We start from the raw sequence: 24,850 nt of genomic DNA, 5'->3' as shown, positions 1-24,850 counted from the left end.
TTACTAGGATCCAAAGTTCGCATACCAGATTTTAAAGCTTGAGGAAATGGTACCTTAACTGGACTCTTGATTACCTCGGCATCCTTGGGGAACTCGGTGCTATCATTGCTTTGTTGCTCTTCAACATCCTCTTGCTTATCAGTTGTTGGGACGTGTAAGGACTTACTACTTCTTGTCATAATGGCATTGACTTCTTTTAAATTTTTTTGTGCCATATGCTGACCTTGGGGTGCGGATTGAGCTTGAGAAGGAAACTTGCCATGCTCATTCACACTCAAGGAGCTCATTATCTTGGATATATGACTCTTTATCTCTTTGTTTTCTTCAACAACCTGCATAATCAAAGATTCAAACTTTTGATTAGTTTTACTCTGTGCCTCAATAAAAACATGCAAAGTGTCTTCTAAAGGACTCCTAGAAGATGAAGGTGCATGATATGGTGCAGGATATGATCTAGGGGGTTGTGCAGGCGGTTGGTTTTTAGACTTCCAGCTAAAATTAGGGTGATTACGCCACCCAGGATTGTAGGTATCAGAGAAAGGTGCAACAGGCTTCATGTACATACCTAAGGCATTACATTGTTCCTCATACATCCCTCTCATCTCAGCAAATGTGGGACACTCTTGGGCAAGGTGATCTACCCCACCACATACAAAACATCGTCCAAAAGACTCTGCATGATTAGCCACGTGTGTTGGCTTTAAGTCTTTATTCTTCAACACCTCTAGCTCCCTAGTGAGCATCTCAACCTTAGCCTTTAGGTTATCTTCTTCCTTGAGATGGTAAATTCCACCACCATTTAGGTTTCCTGCAGGTCGTGACCTATTTGTGCTCTCAGTAGCACTAGGTCCAGTCCAAGTGTGAGCTTTTTCAGCAAGCTCATTGAGGTATTCTATGGCCTCATCAGGATCTTTCTGTAAGAACTCACCATTACACATCATCTCCACAAATTGACGCTCTCTAGGTGTAAGTCCCTCATAAAAATAGCTCACTAAGCGCCAATTCTCATACCCATGGTGAGGACACATACTCAATAGCTCCTTAAATCTCTCCCAAGACTGATACAAAGTCTCACTGTCCTTTTGTACAAAGGTGGAGATTTGCCTTTTTAAAGCATTGGTCTTATGTTGGGAAAAGTATTTATTAAAGAAGACCTAAGTCATCTCATTCCATGACCCAATAGATCGTGGTCTCAAAGAGTATAGCCAACTCTAAGCTCTATCACTTAAAGAGAAAGGAAAGAACTTAAGTCTCACAATGTCATCAGTTGCATTTTGACTATGAAAAGTCACAACTACTTCCTCAAACTCCCTAATGTGCACATATGGATTTTCATTTTCCAAGCCATGAAAAGTAGGGAGTAACTGTATCATCCCTGTTTTAAAATCCAATTGGCGAATATTAGCTGGAAACATGATGCATGATGGTGTGGCTGTAGCACAGCTTTAGGGTGTCGATTCCACAGGGAGACAAATTAAAAGAATAGTAAGAGGAACCAAGAAACTAAAGAAAAATATTAAATAAGTAATAGAGAACAAAGATTAATTTTAAATGTAAATTCAAGTGAAGCAAAGTGATTAACAGAAAAAATACTCAAATTTGACAAACAGTAGAGCGTCGGGAATCCCTTGCACAAATCTGGTATTTTAATTATTCTTAATTCATTAGATAACTCAATTAGGAACTCAATTCCCTCAATTCCTAATCGGAAGGTATAGATTTATAAACCAGACTTAAATCAAATGTAACCCTTTGAAAAAACATTCACCATTTTTAAAAAACGTGAATTACTACCCCTATTGATAAAATCCAATGACGACAATATACTCAAGAAGCGATATTGCAGCAAAAAACTAAATCAATATAGATAAATAATTGATCCAAACATAATCAAAGAACTAATCCATTCAATAGAAAAAGCATGACTGAATCCATAAACACAATAAATTCTATGATTATTCGGAGAAGAAAACATCAACGATGAATTGAGAATGATAAAACAAAAGAGTTTTAGCAATTAAAAATCAAATACATGAATTAACAATAAATTAGAAATACCATCTAATGTGCAAGTTCATCCCTAACCCTACTTGAGAATTTAGTTACCCATAAATATAATGGACAACAAAAATCTCCAGAGAAAACTGAAGCGAACGGTGGCCATGGAAGTGATTTTCTCCTCTCTTCAGATCTGCCTCTTGTGCCTCTTCCTCCTCTCCATTTCGTGCTAATGATATGCTTATATATGGTAAGAAAGAAACCCTAATGTCCTCTTGATTTCCGCATAAAAAAATCGCCTAAATTTTAGGACTTTTCTTGGCAGCCACGTACGGCCTTCAGGAGTTCGAATTTGGAAATCCTTATTAGAGACAAAGTTATAGCCCTTTAAGATAGCTTTCCAATGCATGAAGAATCGTATCAATCTGATATATGAGTAAAAGGATACAGTCAAAAGACTAAAGTATGTCCAGACTGTCTCCTAGCGAATTTCGGACTTGGACTTCTTGTGGTTTCATTTTGTGATTTTTTTCTTTTTCTTTTATTCCAAATTCCTCTCAAACCCCATGAATGTCCTCCTTTGAATTTGACTGGGCTTGACTTGCTCTTTTATAAACTCTGAAATTAGACATAAAAAAACTGCTTAGGAGTATCCCAACGTAAATAGAAATTCAATTTAAGAATACACATTAATTCCTATGATTTCTATTCACATTTTAGCATTTTAGTCCAATAATAGGGTATATAGAGTGCACTTTCGCACACTCATCACACTCCATAACTTGTCATAACATGGAGTGAAACACGCTTGAATCCATGTTTTACTTAACATAAGGTGATCCACAGTTGAGTCTGTGGCACTGCATAACATAACTTGTGGTGAACATGCTTAGGTTCGTGTCACCCTTAACATATCATGTGAAACATGCTTAGGTCTATGTTTCATTTAACATATGGCAAACCACGCTTAGGTCCGTGGCACCTCTTATCATAACTTGTGGTAAACACGCCTAGGTTCGTGTCACCATGAACATAACTTGTGATGAACACACTTAGATCCATGTTATCCTTAACATAACTTGTGATGAACACGCTTAGGTCCATGTCATCCTTAATATATCTTGTGATGAACACGCTTATGTCTGTGTCATCCTTAACATAACTTGGAGTGAAACATGCTTAGGTATGTGTTTCACTTAGCATATGGTGAACCACGCTTAGGTCCATGGCACCATCTTAACATAGCTTGTGGTGAACACACTTAGGTTCGTGTCACCCTTAAACATCTTATCTTTTTTAATGCATGAGTATGTATTTAATATTAGGAACTTTTCTAGCATGGCATATACTTGTGAATGGCATGGCATATTCTTGTAAATGGCATAATATGATTTAAACATAAACATTCCATGGCTTACATGATCTGAGTTCTATATAAACTTTACAAAACATACTTGATCTAAATACTTCATGACATATATGATTTCATCACTACATGAATATGGCATACATGATCTAGGTACTACATGAACATGGCATTCATAATCTGGCTATTTTATTACATGGCATACTTGACTTATATTACTACATGAAACATTTCATGGCTTCCATGTGATTTAGAATCGTTCACTCCATCCAACAACATATTCATTCATATAAGCATAATGTCATAATTCATCAACGATCGTGAATGGAATCTAACCTTGACTTGGCTCTTAGCGTAGCGTAGATAACCATCAGAGGCACATTATATTTTCATACATAACAATAATATTTACAGTACACATACATTTATATGATCATACTATTTACCTCTTAGCGTTGCTTCCAAAATCTCACGTCGTAGCTCGTAACCTATATGAGGCACTAATCGTTACTAACTTTTCTAAAAAAACATGTCGTAGTATTCTAAATACTTAAAATCATATATAGAGATAATTAACTACACTAAGTTTAATACATAATAATATTATTTAAAACTTATAACATATTCCTTAACTTCTATTTAAAAAATGTAATTAATAATTTTCTTAAAAGCATAGTTAAATAGAATAGACAATTTGAATATTAATTAAAATAATAGACTAAAAAGTATGCTTTAAAATATGCTTAAGATCCCTTAAATATTTTCTATAAAAATAAGTCTATGACTAATATATTTATTTAAGTAGATAAAGCCCATGTTAAAATAATATTTTTTTGAAAATATAACCAGCCCATTAGAAATTACTAAACAGTTGCTAGAATCAAGCCCCATTTAAAACAAAAGTCCATATTAATGATACATGTCTAATTAACCCCAAGCCCAACCCACAAGGAAATTAACCCACATACATGATTGGGTTTAAAACATAAAGTCTGCATAGTTACTAGAGGGTAAAGAAGTAACTTCTCCAAAAGTTCCTTCATGAGGCAGTTTACGGAAAGGTTAAGTGCAAGGGGTTGAAGGGTATTTGTGTAATAACTAAAACTTGCATGTGCTTTCCTATAAAGTAAAAGAAATAAAAGCCATGACCAAAGGAAATAGTCAATTTCTAGAGAAAGAAGGGCCATGCGACGGGATTCGAGGCTTGCTAGGGAAGACCAACGTGCGACAAGAGAGAGAGAGAAACACTAGAGAGAGAGAGAAGGTGGCAAATGTAGTGGGCTTACTAGATAGTAGGGTGTTCAATTGAGTGGGATGACAGGCAGTATCTGGCACCATGGTGGTGTGGGCTTGGTTGACAGTGTCTGTGTAGATTTGATGGTGCTCCGATGAGGTGGCTAGTAAAATAAAGGGGCTGTGCGAGTGCTTTTTCTCTGATTCAATTGGATTTTTCTTGTGTTCAATTCTAAGGGTCCAGTGGGATTTATAGATGAGGGAGAGGTAGAACACGTGAGTGATATGGAGATTGGGTAATGTTTGGAATTGGGAGTTGGTTTTGCTTTAGGGGTCTTATCACTACGAGGAGTCAAACAAGTAAGAGTGTTTGAATTGAGTTTGTTTTTCTGATTAGGAACTTAAACAGAGAATTTTAAGGGGCGTCAAGTTATCAAAAAGTGAATCCTATTCAAAACAAAATACCCTCTCAAAACATATTTAATAAAAATAACAATAACAAGAACAATAATAATAATAATAATAATAACGATAATTATAATAATAATAATTACATTTTTGGGGTTGGGGTATCACCATGAATTAAGGAAAGTGATGTGCCCATAAATCTATTCCTAAAGGCAATCTTGGGCATGTCACTATCCTTAATTCTCAACTGGTGATACGCTAACCTACGGTCAATTTTGGAGAATAATGCCGCTCCTTGCAATTGATTGAGTAGATTGTTGATCCTATGCAAGGGGTATTTATTCTTTATTGTCATCTATTCAACTCCCGATAATCTATACAAATTTGAAGGGTTCCATCATTCTTCTTGACAAACAGTACTAGTGCTCTCCAAGGTGGTGAACTTCGTCTAATAAACCCCTTATCGAGAAGCTCTTGCCACAACACCTTTAACTCCGATGGTGCCATTCTACATGGTGCCTTATGTAACAGAGCTGCCCCCTATTCCAAATCGATTGCAAACTCAATCTACCTGATTGTAGGCAATTTAGGGAGATCATTGGTGAATACCTTTGGGAGCTCCTCGATGATAGGAATCCTCATACCGAGTTCCTTTAAATTGGCTTAATCACTATCTGCACCAGATATTTTTCCACTCCACTAGCCAGATCTCTATTAGCTTCTAGGGCTAATCACCTTCGACAATGTCCTAAGCCTGCTACTAACGAACTCCATTACTTCTCCTTTGGGTAGTTGAAAGCTAACAACCTGACTTTAGAAATTTATGTTGGCATATTGATGGAACAACTAGTGCATTCCAAGAATAACATAGAGCCCTAGCAAGTCGAATACTATGAGGTTTGCTTCAAGCACTTACCCCTCTAACCCTAAGGGGCAACCCAAAGCATCTCTTATGCATGCTACTACTTCCCCTATTGGCAAAGTCAGTATCACACTTTGTTGTGTAGTGTCCGTCCGTAAACTACACATCCTAGCGAATGTTGTAGATCCAAATGACTGAGATGCACCCAAGTTGTACAAGGTATACACGTAGTACCTAAACAACTTGGCTCTTCCTGATACAGTCAAACCCTATATCCTTATAACCAAAATCATCATCCAATACGTACTAAAATTTAATCGAGAGGGCCCATATATGTAATGATGACTCATGGGTTTTTGGGGTATCCTCATCAACTTCTCCAAGTGTCAAGGCATACACATGAGCTTACACTAACCTCCTTTGACCCGTCCTCCATCTAGTTGAGCTGATCTTGCCTCTTTGGGCTGCTCTAGGGCATTCCCTGGCGAAATGCACAGTTTGACTACATCTAAAGCACATGCTAGCTTTCTGACGGCAAACCACTTTGTGGGAGCTATTGCACTAACTACACACAGGCATCCAACCTCCCATGCGCATTCTAGGTATTGCTTGCGGATGTGTCTTGTATCTAGATACAAAATTTAGAGGGAACCCGAAACTACACTCTTCCCCAACATGCACCCTTCTTCTCAAACCTCTTGTCATGGCTGCCAAGCAATGATGCTCATGCTTAGGAATGGAGGCCACTTCCACTAGCCTTTGGAAGTCTTGTATCTACAAACAAACCACTTGGGAGCATATTTGCAGTTACAGTCCATCTTGAAATTATTCCATGCATATTTCCTCCTTCAAAATGAGATGTGGGGCAAACATCCCTAGCTCCATGAATTTAGTAGCATGTTGTTTAACTATCATGCCGCCCTGAATTGAGCTAGCAAAGTCTTTAGTTTTTCTTTGCGTTATGATGGCAAGGAAGAACCTATCATTGAACTCCTGAATATTTGCCAAGTTATGGCCTCCGTCGACCCTATTCCATGATTAGCAATTTTCTCTTTTGTCTCACCAGATAGTAGCCTTTACTTGCAATAAATAACTATCATATAACACCTTCTAGTCTTTTATACACCCAAATATGTTGAATTCCCTCTTGAGATGTTTAATCCACTTCCTAGCTTTCATAGAACACTCATTATCAAAAAATCCTGGGTAACAATAACTCAAAAATCTCTTGTATGAACCTGCTGCTACTATAGCTACTGTTGGAAGAACTTCTACTATTGTTGTAGCACCATTGTCATGCGATTAATTAAGATTAATACCTATTCTGGTACTGGTACTATACCTAGGTGACTTAAACTAGAGGCATAAAAGCTCTGATACAATCAACGTCTGTGATGCCTCTAACCCCTGCTTGGGATTTGGTGAGAAAGCTACAATGTTGGGATGCACGCCACACAAGCAAACACCCCTATGGTCTGTGGAACATTGCGTGCTTGTATGCCTAACATATGTGTACAGCATAATCACAGTAGAAATGTTAGAGTGCAAGCCGATGCTAAAGTTAACATTTGTACTAGAGAAACATGCTTAATTAATCCAAAATGATACCCATAAGGCACATCGATCATCACCATAGCTATAATTTTACATATCAAAAATTTGTTCATTACCCAACATAAGATAACCACCAATAATTTTATAGAAAGTCAATATCACCAGACCCTATGTTATTCCTCAAACTGCATTGGTTCTCCTTCCTTATAACATTTCTCATGCTCTATATCTTCATCAAAATCAATAGTTTTGCTACTTAGTGGGACTACCATAGTGAGATTTTGAGAAAATCTCAGTATGTTATAACTCAAGACATCAACTATTAATGCAAGACAATGGCAATAAATATAAGTAAATTAACTTCAGAATCAGTAAAAGGAAGATCATACATATGGAGGCACTAGCCTCAGTCCACAGTGTGAAAGCCCGTTTACGAACATGTATGCCATGGTCTTCCCTTCAAATGGTCGTGCACATACCCTAGCTCCCTTTCGATGCACCTTGTGTATGACTTTGTAAAGAGTAACCCCTGGCTTCGCACTCCATCCTTGACTAGTTAAGAGGCCACATCTTCGACCCAAGAGTATTACCATCTCTCTTGAGATAGTTGTTGCCCATCGATAACCCAGCAGATGTTACTCAGTTCTTAGGCACTCCCAAGTAACTAGAAAAGCTCCACTATAATGATGCCTCATATTGAATTGTGGTCATGATCCACCCACAAAGCCTATATACTCCTCTTAAAACAAGAAAGTAGGTACATTTTACCATGTAACATCTCCCTTTAACAAAGATAATAAGTAAATAATAGTGGGGTATTATGCATGCAGAAAAATATTAAAAGAATGGGAATGAAAATGTTGTAGATCGCAACACAACATACGCATAGTCATTAACCAACATTGCTAGCACTATAATAGAGAAGAACCTACCTTAGCAATGAGCTCTGGCTAAAATGCTTGTTGATGATCTAGCCTCCCTTGGTTCATTGTAGACTTTGACATTTGAAATCATGAGTTAGAGCTTATGAGTTCTCTCAAGGATTAGTGTAGACAATACACACACACACACACACACACAGAGAGGGAGAGAAGATGTGTGTGATTTTCTCTAAGTTTCAAAAATCCCAAAGCGTGAGAGATGAGTTCAACTAGGTGAGGCTTTTATACAAAGAAGTTTGCTTCTTACAGGCTTCACAGTTCCTGACGTGACTTGACTAGTGAATCAGCAAAGGTATGCTATTAAAGTGTACGCTAGATGGAGGGGAGATAGGGACGGAGAGGACGAGCTCTGCACATCTCAAGATTTCAGCCAAAGAGAAGGGATGCTCACTCTCTCACTTGTGAATGTTGCCAACATGTTCAGAAGCTTCTATGTTTGGTCAGGCGTATTTCAGTTTGTGATCTTTCTTTCCCATGCATGATCCTTGTAGAAACATCGTCGTTTGAGTCTGATCCTTTGTGAGATTACTCACTAGTCTTTGAGCACTCCTAAGTTGCCTCTGGGCACTCCAAATTTTCTAGACACGTAGCTATAGTTTGTTGCTTACCATGATACAAATTATGCACTACACATTGCTCGTCGTTGTATTTCTAATGCCCTTACCATATCTCACTCGTTTATCATTTCTCACCCAGTGTCATTTCTCACATGAAACACCGTATTGCTTATCTATCCTTTACTCACTCAATGTTAATCTCGCATGTCCTTTAGTCACCTTACCTATGATAGATTGCCCAAAATGTCACTTACTCCATTTGTTATCCATTGTTTTCTTGATCCTTTGCTCGCCTAGGGCCTAACTTTCCTGGGTATTTATTACCCTAGGCTTTTGCTTGCCTAGACCGTTCAACAAGACTGTACAAATCTCTTAGTCTCATACGTATGATGCTCCTTTCTTCTAACGGCACAATTCTCACAATGAGAAACTGTACAATCACCAAACATAGTGGATTTTGCCCGCAAATGACCTATGCATGTAGGTTTTTATGCTAAACCACGTAAATATCTGTTTCTCTCTTTATTTAAATTTTATATGTTTTATTTATTATTTATATCTTAGATGAGTATTCGACCACCGTATTGGTAAATTTTTTCTAGAGCATTACTTCTTTGCTTTGGAGCCACGGCATACGAAGATCCCATGAAGGCATTAACGAGGCTAAAACAGTCCAGTAATGTGGTTGTGTACATGGACCAATTCGAGGCCCTGTCCAATTGCTTAAGAGGCCTCTCAGATTCTCACAAGCTGAGCTGCTTCTTTAGCGGCTTAAAAGATGAAATTTGCATATCGGTCTGTATGTTGAATCTTGTGAATTTAAGTGCAGCATATGGCTTAGCGTAGATGTAAGAGGAATCCCACACACACTTGTAAAACTCCTCGTATCTACCTATTGCAAGTGGATGAGGAAGTGTGTGATGAAGAAGAGGAGTTGCCAGTTTTTGAAAAAGAGGAAAAACCTAAGCTGGAAATTCTACCCAGTAGCAAAGAGGAGCTAGAAATTTACTTGGCTGCTATAGCGGGAACTCCTACTACGAGAATGATGCGTTTGGAGGGAAGTATCTTTGGGGAGCAAGTGGTGATACTTGTGGACTCGAGTAGTTCACACAACTTTATAGACTCCACATTGATATCCAAATTGAAGCTGCCTGTGGATTGTTTAGTCAATTTGAGGGTTTGAGTGGCCAATGGCCAAGGCCTTAGTAGTGAGGGAATCTGCAAATGACCTTGCCGGGTGTGACATTGTGCTTGGAATCCAATGGTTTGAAACCTTGGGCCCCACAACTTGGGACTTTTCGTAGCTTCTAATGACTTTTGTGTTGGAAGGAAAAACCATTGAGTTAAGAGGGCTGAAGTTGAATCCCTTGGTAGTGGAAGATAGCCAAAAGTTGTTTAAGGCAACTATGGCTAAAGGGAAGGGCATTCTATTGCAGATTGTATGCTTTGGGGAGGGTAGGAAATTTTGAAATGGTTGATGAGCAATTTTCAAGACTGTTGGAGGAAGTTAAGGGAGTATTCAATGAACCTCAAGAGTTACCCCCACCTCATACTCATGACCACCAAATAGTCCTCAAGGAGGGCACTAAACCCATAACAAATAGACCCTATCGATACCCATATTACCAAAAAACAGAAATTGAGAAGATTATGGTTGAGTTATTGAAATCGGGAGTGATCAGGCCTAGTTCTAGCCTTTTTTCCACCCCTGTTTTGTTGGTTCGTCAGGCCGATGGCAGTTGGCTACTTTGCATGGACTATAGGGCACTTAATAAGGAAATAATAAAGGCAAAGTTTCCCATTATAGTTATCGATGAGTTGCTGGATGAACTCTTTGGATCCATGATCTTTTCTAAGCTCAATTTACGATTGGGCTACCATCAAGTGAGAGTGGTGCCTAGTGACATTCCTAAAATAGCCTTCCATACCCATGATTGCCATTATGAGTTCTTGGTGATGCCTTTTGTCCTCACCAATGCTCCTGCCACATTTCAAGGGCTAATGAAGGATGTATTCAAACCTTTTTTGAGGAAATTTGTGCTTATTGTTTTCACAACATCTTATTGTTTTCACAACATCTTGAGAGTAGTTTTAAACAGGTTGAAACAACACAACTTGTATGCAAAAGAATCCAAGTGTCAGTTTGCCATTAATGAAGTGGATTACTTGGGCCCTATCATTAGTGCTAAGGGTGTGATGGCGGACTCTTCAAAGATTATCTCCATGCTGGAATGGCCCGAGCCTAAGAATGTGAGGGCCTTACGAGGATTCCTAGGGTTCATGGGGTACTACCAAAAATTCATCCGGAATTATTGGCTTATTGCTGCCCCTTTTACCTCTTTACTCAAGAAAAACTCTTTTTCTTGGAACTTGGAGGCCGACAAGGCTTTTGCTACCTTAAAGCAAGCTATGTCCCACCCACCAGTTCTAAAATTACCTGATTTTGTTAAGCCATTTCTGATTGAGTGTGATGCCAGTGGGAAGGGCATTGGGGTAGTGTTAATGTAGTCTGGACAACCTATTTGCTTCCTCAATCAAGCCCTTAAGGGTAGGCCCTATTGTTATCGACATATGAGAAGGAGTTACTTGCTCTAGTAATGGCCATGCAAAAGTGGAGAAATTACCCTCTTGGAGAACCTTTTATCATAAAAATTGACCAACAAGCACTTAGGTTCTTGCTAGAATAGCAGGTGGGCACTGAGGACCAACAAAAATGGATTACAAAGCTGATGGGTTATGACTTTTTTTATTAAGTATAAAAAGGGAAAGAAAATAAGGTGGCAGATGCCCTCTCAAGAAGGGAAGGAGAGTTACAAGAGGCAGTTTGTTTGGCTATGATCTCATTCCCTACGCCTATTTGGATAGAAGAGTTGAAGAGAAGTTACCAAGACTCTAAGGAGTTGACTGAATGAATTACAGAAAAATCTACATGATAATAAGGACAATCCTAAGGGATCTCCCTTACAACAAGGGCTGATTGTTAAGAAAGGAAGGTTCGTTTTGGCCCCGAATTCATATTTTAAGCTGAAGGTTCTGTAGTACATTCATAACAACCCTCAAGCTGGCCACTTGGGGCATTTACAAACATATCATAGGGCTAAACGTGATTTTTATTGGAAAGAGATGAAACAGGACATCAAGTAGCTAGCTAGAGAATGTGAGACCTGCTAGGCTGTTAAATATGAAACTACATGTCCAGCGGGGTTGTTGCAGCCCCTACCAATTCACAATCAACCCTGGACTGACAAATCACTTGACTTGATTGATGGCTTGCCTGATTCTAAAGGGTTCAATGTTATTTTTGTAGTTGTGGACCAGTTTTCGAAGTATGCCCATTTTATAGCCTTGGCCCACCCCTACACTGCTCAAGTATTAGCAGATGAGTTTATTAAGAACAGTTTTAAGCTACACGAGTTTCCTAGGTCTATGGTGTCGGATAGGGACCCTATTTTCTTGAGTTCCTTTTGGCAAGCTTTATTTCACTCCCAAGGCACCTCTCTTGATTACAGCTCGGCCTACCATCCCCAAACTGATGGTTAGACTGAGGCACTTAACAAGGGTCTAGAATGCTACCTAAGGTGCTATGCAGGGGTAAGGCCTAAATCCTGGGTTCTTTGGCTTCCTATGGCGTAGTGGTGGTACAACACCACTTATCACATATTAGCAAAAATGACCCATTTTGAAGCTGTATATGGACACCCTTCCCCTACCTTATTGTCCTATGTTTCGAGAACAAGCATTAATATCACGGCAAACCAGGTTTTAAAAGACGGGGATCAGGTGATACAGTTGTTTAAAAACAATCTCAGTGAAGCCAGTAACGGTATGAAGTACTTTACAAATAAGAAATGTACTGAGAGGCATTTTGACATAGAGCATTGGGTCTATTTGAAGTTATAGCCATACAAACAAAATAACTATGCGACACAAGCTTAAATTAGCACCTAGATTTTATGCTCCCTTTCAAATTGAAGCTAAAGTGGGTGCAGTGGCTTACCGATTGAAGCTTCTAGAGTCTTCCAAGATCCATGCAAATTTTCATGTTTCTTGCTTGGAAAGAAAAATCGGCACATAGGTACAGGTCTTTCCTTCACTGCATCCAACCGACAACATGGGAGAATTAAAGCCAGAACTTGAAGAAATAATTAAAAGGCGTATGAGAAAGCAAGGTGAAAGGGCCGTTACTCTGGGTTGGAGTGCCTAGAGGAGATAGTAGTTGGGAACTTCTATGGCATTTGAAAGACCTATCCCCACACCTTGTTGCAAGGTGCTTTGATGGGGGGAGCCTTGTCATGATATCGGCGGCGAGAAGCTATAACAGAGGATGAGAAGCTGCATCAAGAGAGTGTAGGAACTGTGAAGGAGCTGAGGTGCGAGGAAGTGAACTGAAGGTGTGCGTAAATAGAAGTGAAGTGAAGTGAAACCTTGAGTGAGAAGTGGGAACGACGTTGTGTGCTTGTGTGAGAAGTGAAATGGTGTTGTGTTTGAACACAATGCAGTGCTTGAAGGAGTTTTCCTGAATGCAGCATATCAAGTAACCTAGGAAGGGATTAATAAATGTAATACACATCATTTGGGAATTAAAGATTTCAAACGGTGCGTTTTGGGGTTATTGGGTTAGTAGAAATTACTTAGACGCAACATTTGGATCTTTACAAAATGGTGCGCTTTATGCGTTTGTTCTTTCATTACTGTTTTCATTGGTCACCTTAGTTTTCCTTAGGCAGTTAGTTACATGTCAAAAGTGAGGAGAATAAAAAGAATGGAAAGAGTGAAGAGAGGTATCGAAAAGCATAATATTGTCAAAACTCTAGAGGTTTAGGGATTCCCTCGAAGAACCCTAGTGACTATGTTATTTCTAGGCCATTTTTACAAACACTCTGTGTGCATCTTGTTCTCTTCATTTTGACAACTTCATCTCCTTCCTTTCATCGGCAACCTATTACAATCAGTTACCATCATCATTTGCAGTTTAGTAGCCATAGCAAGGAATTATTACAAGCAGAGATGAAGGTTTCTAACAGAGAAGACAACCAACTGCAACGGTGGGTCTGGCTGGCTGGCTCCCAACAATGGCTGTGCAAATGGAGCTCCCTCTGAACATGGTGGTGTGGTGTGCTGTCGTAGTCAACCAAAAATAAAACTTATACTCCTAAAAATACATGTAGTGGTGCAAGTTAGGATCGTTCCCACAGAGAGTATTTAGCCTAGTGTTATGCTACGTGAACAAGGATGGGAGGGTTTGAGTATAACAAAAACAATTTTAAGAAGAACTAAGGAACAATTCAAATTAAAGTATCGAAATTAATCAAAAGAACAAACCTTGGTCTAAGTCAACATCCACCATCGAAATTTTACAACTGATCATTTATGCAAGTATATATCAATTCATATTTTGAATTTTCACCTTTGGAACTATTTTCCTATCTCTCCATAGTTGCAGTTAATTAGAAAAGAAATGATCTAATTAACCTTAACTACTAAACAACCCAAGACAAGCACTAAAGGTTAATCTAATAGCAGCCTTAAGAATTAGAGAGATCGATGAAGCTAAACAACACAAGCACATGTGGTTATAAACTAGTAGGCCTCCTAGTAATTAAATGATACAATCATGAAAATAGGCACAGAAGAACATCCGATACTCAAGGCATGAATTAAACAATAAAAAAAAAATAGATCTCACAGTTTTATCGATTCCGAGGCTTCCGTTTCCTTAAATCAATTATGAAAGTTTAGCCGCGCAGGGCCATCATGAAAACTCAAATGAGAAGTTAGAGAAGAGAGGGAAGAGAGATGCATCTCTAGTCTGATGATTCCCCCCCCCCCCCCCCCCTTTACACGATCATGCCCCTGTATTAGAAGCCTACAAAATCTCCTAAAAATATTCTAATTATTATCCAAAAATAACAATAAATCTGACTAATTAAGGAAAATATTAAAAATAAAATAAAGTGCTAATATAACTAGGAAAGTGGTGTTTTCAGTTGGAACTTTTGTACACTAGATCTAGAAACTTTTGCAAATAAACCGTTTCAGATCCGCATATTAGAATTGCATGCTAAGGAAGTTCTAGAACGTCAATAGTCTTGGTGTAGAGACTTCAAGCCGGATTTAGACCTTGATACATCCAGTATCTCTCAAAAATTGAGAGCATTTGTTTGGTGTTCCATAGCATCTTGAATCATCTCAATCAGAGGTTCGATGAGAGAGTTATGCCCAGATTATGAAGTGATGTCAAAACTGTCCAAAATCGCCCAATTAGCTTCATTTTGCATTTAACACCTCCATTTGCTTCCTAAATCAAAATATAAGAATAATGAGTACATTTAGGCACCTAATAAGTATAAAAGACTAAACATTAAAGGAGAAAAATGTGACATTTTGGATTCTCATCAAATTCCCCCACACTTAACTTTTGCTTGTCCTCGGGCAAAACTCAAATTCACTTTCCCACAAACACCAAGGTTGCAACATCTCTCTCAACAACAACAACGGAGGAGGAGGAAAAGAGAGAGATATCTCTCTCAACAACAACAACGGAGGAGGAGGAAAAGAGAGAGATCATTTGCAGCAGGAAACGATCCTTCACAACAGCTTCTACCTTGTATATATCCCGTATAAACAGACCCTTTTATTGGAATTTTATGAGGAATTATGAACATGGACAGTTTGTAATATCAAAAGCAATTTCCTCCATCACTTCCTTTCTTCTTTTCTTTTCTTTTTCCTTTTTTTTTTTCACCAAAATTACATCAACAATGAAACTTACGAATTGAGAAGAGAACATGTTCCATTTCACCAGTATAACCATGCAACAAATCCAAACACCCCCACACTTATTTCTTGCACACCCATACATATCATAATGATGAATAATGCTCCACTAGCTTTATGGCTTGGGTAAAGGCATTTTTTTTTTTTTTGGTTTAAAGCTTGTAACGTGGGTTCACAATAAATGAAAAAAAAAAACCAATAAAGCTCAAAGGGATTCAAAAAAAGGAAAAATTAAGTACAAGGTAGGCTATTTGGCTTATGTAGCTTATAACAAAGAGGGCCTTAATCATGTTCAAGCATGCATGTGTCAATATGACCTCGAAGAGAATCAAGGCAAGTTCTAGAGAAATAAATCCATGGAAGAATATCTCATATGAAAGTAAATAGTGAGACTGATATGGTGTTAGTCTAAAGGCTCAAAATCTCATTCGCTTTTGTCTACCAAATTTAGTCACTACTATTCTCAAGGAAAATAACTAGACTAATTAATTCTAAGTAGGAAGATTACTTATTCAAACATGTTATGAATTTTTCAAGCTTAATTGAATCTTGCTCATGACATACACAACCAAAATTAAAACACAACTAAATCCCCTCCCCCACACTTTAAACTTACATTATCCCCAATGTAAGGTGAAATGCAAAGTAAAGGCAAAAATAACCAAAATAGAAATGTGGGAATAAGAAAACAAACTCCCCTTGGATTGCCTCCCAAGCAGAGCCTTTGTTTATTGTCGTTGGCTCGACTCAAGGCTTTCTTCTTCAATCAGTATAAATTTGATCCTCAAGGTCTAATTTTGCCACATTCTCTACTTGGAAACCTTCATAGAAAGTCTTAAGTCTATGGCCATTCACCATGAACACTTTGGAAGTTGCTAAACTTTGAATTTCAACTACACCATGAGGAAAAACATTAGAAACAAGAAAAGGTCCAATCTAACGAGAACACAACTTACCCGGAAACAAATGAAGTCGTGAATGGTATAGAAGGAATTTTTGACCAACTTTAAACTCCTTCCTAGAGATCATCTTGTAATCAAAAGCCTTCGTCTTTTCCTAGGGGTGTAAAAAAAACCCGGAAAACCGGAACATCGGACCGGTTGTGCCGGTTTTGGACCGGTCCGGTCCGGAACCGGTTTTTATAACTAGGAAACCGGCCGGTTCCGGTTCTACTTAATAGTGGGCTGGACCGGCCCGGTACTGTTTATATATATATTAATATTATATATAATATGTTTTATATTATATAGACTTTTTATATAAAATAATATAAATTATAATTATATATAAGATAATGGACTTATAATTTATAAAATAAATGTTTATTGTTTAATCTTGAACATAAAAATTTAATTCATCATATGCTTTTAATATATAATATTATAAATATATATTATTAATAACATTTTATTATAAGAAGTAAGAACTAAGAAAAAAAAAATTACTCAAATAGTCAAATATTATTACTAAATTTTGAAATAATCACTAATACTAAATAGTCAAATATTATGACTTAATACTAAATACTAATAGTCTAATATTATATTACTAATTTACTATTAATATTATACTTTCAGTCTATGTATAAACTATAATAAACTAATACTAAAGTTTAAACTACTATACTAATTTTAGTAACTAAATCACTACACTAAATAATCACATATAAAATAATCACTATAGTCTATTAATAATATAGTTATAATAATCACTAATATTTATAATCATACTAATAGTCTAATATAGACTTATAGACTTATAGTATTAATACTATATTGCATTGTTATATTCTTTAATTTATTATGTATAACCATGTAGTCTATTATATATATATATATAGTCTATTATATTAATACAATTTAAATTGTATGACCTAATACTAAATACTAATAATCTAAAACTATATTACTATTAGTATTATACTTTAAGTCTATGTATAATTTTAAAATCATATATAAAATAATGATATAATAACACTAATACTAAATTAATATACTAATACTATCAATATAGTCTATCAGTAATATAGTTATAATAAAACAAACTCACTATAACAATTAACAAATATTAATATCATTATATAGTAGTTATAATCACTATAATGAATACTAATATTTATAATGATACTAATAGTCTAATATAGACTAAGTTATACTCATACTGATATAGTTATACTAAATCACCAATTCACCATAAGGTCCATAACTAATACTAATATATAGCTATACTAATAGTTTACCATTAATACTATTATATTGTCTAATATATTATATAACTATAACTAATACTAATATAGTAATATATATATACTAATACTAATAGTCTATATGGTATTATATGTAGTAGTAACACTAATACTATAATAGTCTTAGTTATTGTTTTATATTTAATAATATAATTGTTATAGTGTTTTTAATTGTCTTGTATTTATTTTATTGTACCATTTTTATTTTATTGGACCCTCTATTTTTTTACTGGGCTTACTTTGGCCATTTAAGTGTGTTTTTTTCTGTTTTGGGCCTAGCCCATTCACTGCCACTATAGCCCAGCCCGGCTGCCCGAAAACTCCACTTAACTATACCTATACGGTGCGTTTTAAGAAAATTAGGTTTACACTTTACAGAACAATTTTTTTTTTCCTTCTCTCCTCATTCGGTCTCGTGCGGCATGCCTCTCCTTTCCCTCATACCTGCTGCCCTGCGCCGACTCCCAATCTCCCCTCTCTAGTCTCTTCTTCTTCTTCTTCCATTCTTCTTCTTGAATCTTCACTCTTCAGACTTCGGTTTCTTCCTCTCCTCACAGTCACCGTCGTGCCTCACTGCCCTGGTGCATCTCGGTGGGTCTTCCATGCACAGCCCTCGTCGACGCCGTGAATCCGAAATTTAGGTGCATATTATTTTATAAATTGGTCTATTATTTTATAAATTTACAATGAGACTTGCTAGTACTATGAATCTGAAATTTAGGATTTTTGTGTTATTAGGGTTGTTGTCTGTTGAATCCGAAATTTAGGTGCATATTATTTTATAAATTGGTCTATTATTTTATAAAGTGTGCATATTACTTGGTCTATTATTTTATAAAGTGTGCATATTACTTGTTGGTCTATTATTTTATAAAGTGTGCATATTATTTTATAAAGTGTGCATATTACTTGGTCTATTATTTTATAAAGTGTGCATATTATTATTTTATAAAGTGTGCATATTATAAATTGCTTGGTCTATTATTTTATAAAATGTGTTTCTTGGTCTATTGTTGTTACTATAGATGGATCAATCAAATGAAACACCCGACGATGTAAGACCTTTAAAGGAAATGGGTCAAAAGACCATGGAATCAACGGCGACTAATGATCCACTTTCTCCACCCTCCAATGTAAGTAAGCCATCTAGTGGTCCTGGGAGTGGTAGGAAGAGATCTGTAGTTTGGGACTATTTTAAAAAGATTAAAACTGAAGATAATTCAAGACCTAGAGCTGCATGTAATTTTTGTGGGACTACTTATGCTTGTGATCCTAATATAAATGGCACAAAATCAATGTTACAGCACTTGGAGAAAACCTGTAAGAAGTCTCCACTTAGGAAAATGGATAGAAAACAATCTGTATTAGGTTTCCAGTATGGAGAAAGCAGTGGGGGGCTTGTATCTATTGCTTTTAGTGTTGAGGCTTGTAGAGCAGCCTTAGCTGAAATGTTGGTTATTGATGAGCTTCCTTTTAAATTTGTGGAAGGGGAAGGGTTTAAGAAATTTATGCTTGTTGTGCAACCTAGATGGAATGGGATTCCATCACGTGTAACGGTTGCAAAAGATATTTTTAAACTTTATTTGAGAGAGAAAGACAAGTTGAAAAGTGCTCTTAAGGGGCAGCGAATTTGTCTAACCACGGATACATGGACAAGTGTGTAAAATTTTAACTACATGTGTCTCACTGCACATTTTATTGATGAAGATTGGAAAATGAACAAAAGAATTATCAGCTTTTGTAAGGTGGAAAACCATAAGGGTGAGACATTGGGAAAAAAAATTGAAATGTGTTTGCTTGAATGGGGGAGACCCAAAATATTTACAATTACACTTGATAATGCAAGTTCAAATAATGGGATAGTTTCGTATATCAAAAGAAAGACAAGGAATAAAAAAGATACGATTTTGGAACATGAGTTCTTGCATGTGAGATGTTGTGCTCATATCTTGAACTTAATTGTTCGGGATGGGTTGAAAGAATATGATCAATCAATTGCACGAATTTGAGTAGCTGTGAAGTATGTGAAATCATCTCCACAAAGGTGGAACACATTTAAGCAATGTTGTGATAGTGAGGATATTACTTGTAAAAGTAGTGTATGCTTAGATGTGCCAACTCATTGGAACTCCACTTTTATGATGTTGGATAGGGCTGAAAAGTTTCAAAAAGCATTTCAACGGCTAGAGGATGAAGATTCAGGATATGTTAAGAGCCTTGGGGAGGATGACAGTGAGGAGGAAGATGGTGTTAGTGAGTTGGGTAAAGGAGGGTCATCCAAGTTAGGGCCTCCAACCATGGATGATTGGGATAAGAGTAGGTTGTTTGTAAAATTTCTAAAACGTTTTTATGACGCAACCTTGCGTTTCTCTGGGGCAAATTATGTCACTTGCAACTGTTTTGCATTTGAGCTTGCGACAATTCATGCTGCAATTAATTTAGAGTGTACGGAAGGGCCTCATAAATTGAGGATAATGGCATTTAATATGAAATCTAAATTTGAGAAGTATTGGAGAAATATTGAAAAAATGAATCTTTTGTTGTATATTGCATTGATTCTTGATCCTCGATATAAAATGCGATGTCTAGATATTCTTTTTGAAGGATTCTATGAGGATAACACTTCAAAAGTTCTTATATTGTTGGATTTGGTTAAAGATGCTTTGACTCGTTTATATGATAGTTATTGTGCAAATGAGGGAAGTAATGTTGGGGCACAAGATCAAACTACGAGCCAATCAAGTGAGGGATGGGCTACTACTACAAGTTCAAATCCTGGGGTAGGTGAAGGTGATTTTGGATCAATGGGATCATATATCCGTTTAAAAGTTCAGATGCGGTTGGAGTCGGAGAACTCTTTGGAGAGTAAATCTGAATTGGAGAGGTATTTAATTGAAAAATGTGAAAAGAGTGATCCAAAATTTGACTTGTTGAATTGGTGGAAGGTTAACAGCATTAGATACCCCGTGCTTTCAAAAGTTGCGCGGGATGTTCTTGCAGTTCCCATATCTACAGTGGCTTCTGAGTCGGCTTTTAGCACAGCAGGTCGAGTACTTGATCCTTTCCGCAGTAGCCTATCTCCACTTATGGTTGAAGCCCTTATCTGTACACAAAATTGGCTTCGCTCATCTTCTACCCCGTTAAACATTCGCACTTTAATGGATGATGTTGAGGAGTTTGAGAAATTTGATACAAGTATGTAGCATCATTCACCTTTTATTTAAGTGTTTTTAAAATGTTTATCATATTAGTAATTTGTTTTAATTATTATGCTTTATTTTTTCCTTTTTGTGTAGAGCTTATGGAAGACTTTGGGAGTTCTTCAAGACCCACTTCTTTAGTTGGAGATGATTAAATTTAAGGTAGGACAACTTGTATATTTTATTTTCTTAAAGTTTTATTTATTTATTTAATGTAATTACTAACTTTTTATTGAAATTAACTACTTGATTTATTTTAATACAATTGCAAGATTTGTTGAATGGACTAGTGGACTTGGTGGCTACGTGCATAGCTATTATTATTAGCTATTTGTTCTAGTTGTAAGGTTTTTTTATTGGATGTTCTTGTAATTTGAACTTCTAATTTAGATTTGTAATTTGGACTTGTAATTTGTTGAACTTTTGGACTTGTAATTTGTTAGACTTTTTTATTTGTATTTTAGACTTTTGGTATTTGGATTTGTAATTTGTTAGACCTTAGGACTTGTAATTTAGACATTTGGAATTTGGACTTGTAATTTATTGGACTTTTGGACTTGTAATTTTGGACTTATTTTATAAGCTTAGGACATATTTTTTTTACACTAGATTTCATATTTCAGTTTTTGTGTTGTAACAGTTTTTTATATAGCAGAATTTTGTTTAGATAGCATATTAACAATTTATAAGGCAGATTTTTCGTAACAGATTTTTTTTACATAACAGATTTTTTTTATAAAGCAGATTTTTTATAGCAGATTTTTAAAACAGAATTTTTAAATCAGTTTTTTTTTAAAAAACAGAATTTTTTAATGACAAATTTATATTTTATTAAAACCGGACCAAACCGGACCGAAAACCGGTAAAACCGGAATACCGGTTTATAAGAAAAATAGGTGCGTAATCGGTTTTGAAAAATACAAAACCGGTACCTATCGGTTCGGTCCTAGATTTTGTCTAAAACCGGACCAAACCGGACCCGTTACACCCCTATCTTTTCCTTGTAAATCCTTGCACTCTCATAGGAATCATTGCAAATTTCCTCTAACTCTTGTAGTTGCAACTTCCTGTGTTCTCCACTTTCATCCATCTTCATGTTGAAAATCTTGATAGCCCAATAAGCCTCGTGTTCTAACTCAACTGGAAGGTGGCATGGTTTCCCAAACACCAACCAATAAGGTGACATACCAATGGGCATCTTAAATGCAGTCCTATATGCCCACAAGGCATCATCCAAGTGCAAACTCCAATCTTTTCTACATGGATTGACTGTCTTTTCAATGATGGACTTGATCTCTCGATTTGACACTTCCGCTTGTCTGCTAATTTGCAAATGATAGGCAATTGACACCTTGTGGGTTACATGGTACTTTCTCGACAATGTCTCCACAGTTTGATTGCAAAAGTGAGTGCCTCAATCACTTATTAGAGCTCTTGGAATTCCAAACTTGGAGAATATGGTAGACCTGATAAAATCAGTAGCAACTTTAGAATCATCAGTCCTGGTATCTTTAGCTTCCACCCATTTTGGGACATAATCAACAATAAGCAAAATATAAACATAACTGAAAGATACAGGGAATAGTCCCATGAAATCTATTCCCTAAACATAAAAAATTTCACAAAATAGTATGGGGGTTTATGACATCCCATTCCTTTGGGATATATTACCTGTGTTTTGACAATGATTGCATGACCTACAAAAAGAATATGAATCCCGGAATAAAGAAGGCCAATAGAAACCGCATTCTCGCACTTTTCTTACTGTCCTCATAGCTCCAAAGTGACCTCCACAAACATAAGAATAACAAAAGGTGAGAATAGAAATAATTTCATTTTCAGGAATGCACCTTCCTGTCACTTGATCTGTGCAATGCTTTCATAAGTATGGATCATCCCACACATAGTATTTGGCATCACTCTTGATCTTATCTCTGTGAGACTTAGACGAACCAGGAGGTAACATATTAGTACCCAAATAATTTACAATATTCGCATACCAAGGTAATGTCACACTAGCGGAGAACAGTTGCTCGTTAGGGAACTTTTCTTGCAGATGAAGTTCATCCTCCACATGAACTAAACGACTCAAATAATCTGTGACACAATTTTTTGTCCCTCTTTTATCTTTGATCTCCAAATCAAATTCACTCAAGAGAAGTATCCATCTTATTAATCTTGGTTTTGCCTCTTTCTTCATCATCAAATAACAAAGAGCTGCATGATCAGAGTAAACAATGATTTTAGTACCAAGCAAATAAGATCGAAACTTTTCTAAAGCAAAAACAACAGCTAAAAAATCTTTTTCAGTAGTAGAGTAATTTCTCTAGGCATCATTCAAAGTCCTTGAAGCATGATAAATGGCAAGAGATGCTTTTCCAATTCTTTGACCCAAAACAGTGCCTACTGCATAATCACTTGCATCACACATTATCTCAAAAGGAATGTTCCAGTCAGGGGGCTGGATAACTAGTGTAGAAGTCAACAGTTCCTTTAACTTATCAAACGCCTTTTTACGCGCCTTATGAAACTCAAAAGCCACATCCTTTTGTAGCAACTTGCATAGGGGTAATGCTATTTTGGAGAAGTCCTTGATGAATCTTCGGTAAAAACCTACATATTCAAGAAAAGAATGAACTTCTTGCACGCTAGTGGGATAAGGTAAAGATTGAATAATATCAACCTTGCCTTTATCTACCTCAATTCCCCTAGATGAAACAACATGACCCAAAACAATACCTTGTTCAACAATAAAATGACATTTTTAAGAATTTTACACAAGGTTAGTTTCTATGCATCTTTGAAGAACAAGTGTAAGTTTATGCAAACAATTATCAAAGGAGTCTCCATAAACTGTAAAATCATCCATAAAGACTTATATGATATGTTCAATATAATCTGAATATATGCTAACCATACACCTTTGGAAAGTGGTTGGGGCATTGCAAAGGCCAAAGGGCATGCAACGATATGCAAAAGTTCCGAATGAGCATGTAAAAGTTGTCTTTTCTTGATGCTCCAGAGTAATTGCAGTTTGAAAATAACCTAAATAACCATCAAGGAAACAATAGCAAGAATAACCAGCTAACCTTTCAGGCATTTGATCAATAAAAGGTAAAGGAAAGTGGTCCTTGCGAGTTACAACATTTAATTTTCTATAATCTATACAAACCCGCCACCCATTCTAAACATGGGTCGAATTCTGAATTTTCACAACAGTTATTCTAGTTTTTTTAGGAACCACTTGAACCAGGCTAATCCAATTACTATCTGAAATAGGATAAATCACTCCAACTTCAAGAAGTTTGAGGATCACTTTCTTCACTAAATTCCATCATGGGCGGGTTCAATCTTCTTTACTGTTGATGGGAAGGTTTTGCTCCTTCTTCAAGTAAGATACAATGCATGCATGTAGATGGGCTAATTCCTTTAATATCCACAATTGTCCAACCAATAGCCATCTTATGCTCCTCAAGGACATGCACAAGCTTTTCTTTTTGTGGTGCACTAAGTTTACTAGAGATGATCACTAGTAACATTCCTCCGTCTCCAAGAAACACGTACTTGAGGTAACTGGGTAGAGGCTTCAAATCTAGAATGGGGGCCTATATAACAGAGGATAAAGGCCTCTCGTTAGAAATTGGTAACGCAATATAAGGAATGTTACCTGATAGCTATAACTTTAGAAAATCATTCAACGCTGAAACAG

The 24,850-nt window shown here is 36.6% G+C and overlaps 1 non-coding gene across 1 annotated transcript; it reads left to right on the top strand.

Annotated features, from left to right (window-relative positions):
- The first annotated feature begins 1,008 nt into the window (after positions 1 to 1,008).
- On the top strand, positions 1,009 to 1,116 carry LOC122298016. Its single transcript, XR_006239074.1, has one exon. It is a non-coding gene; the product is annotated as a small nucleolar RNA R71 (small nucleolar RNA).
- The last annotated feature ends 23,734 nt before the right edge of the window (positions 1,117 to 24,850 follow it).

The sequence above is a fragment of the Carya illinoinensis genome, chromosome 15 (genome assembly GCF_018687715.1).
Source record: "Carya illinoinensis cultivar Pawnee chromosome 15, C.illinoinensisPawnee_v1, whole genome shotgun sequence".
NCBI classification, from domain to species: Eukaryota; Viridiplantae; Streptophyta; class Magnoliopsida; order Fagales; family Juglandaceae; genus Carya; species Carya illinoinensis.
Note: the sequence above shows the minus strand (reverse complement) of the source record. Positions and strands in the feature narration are given on the sequence as shown.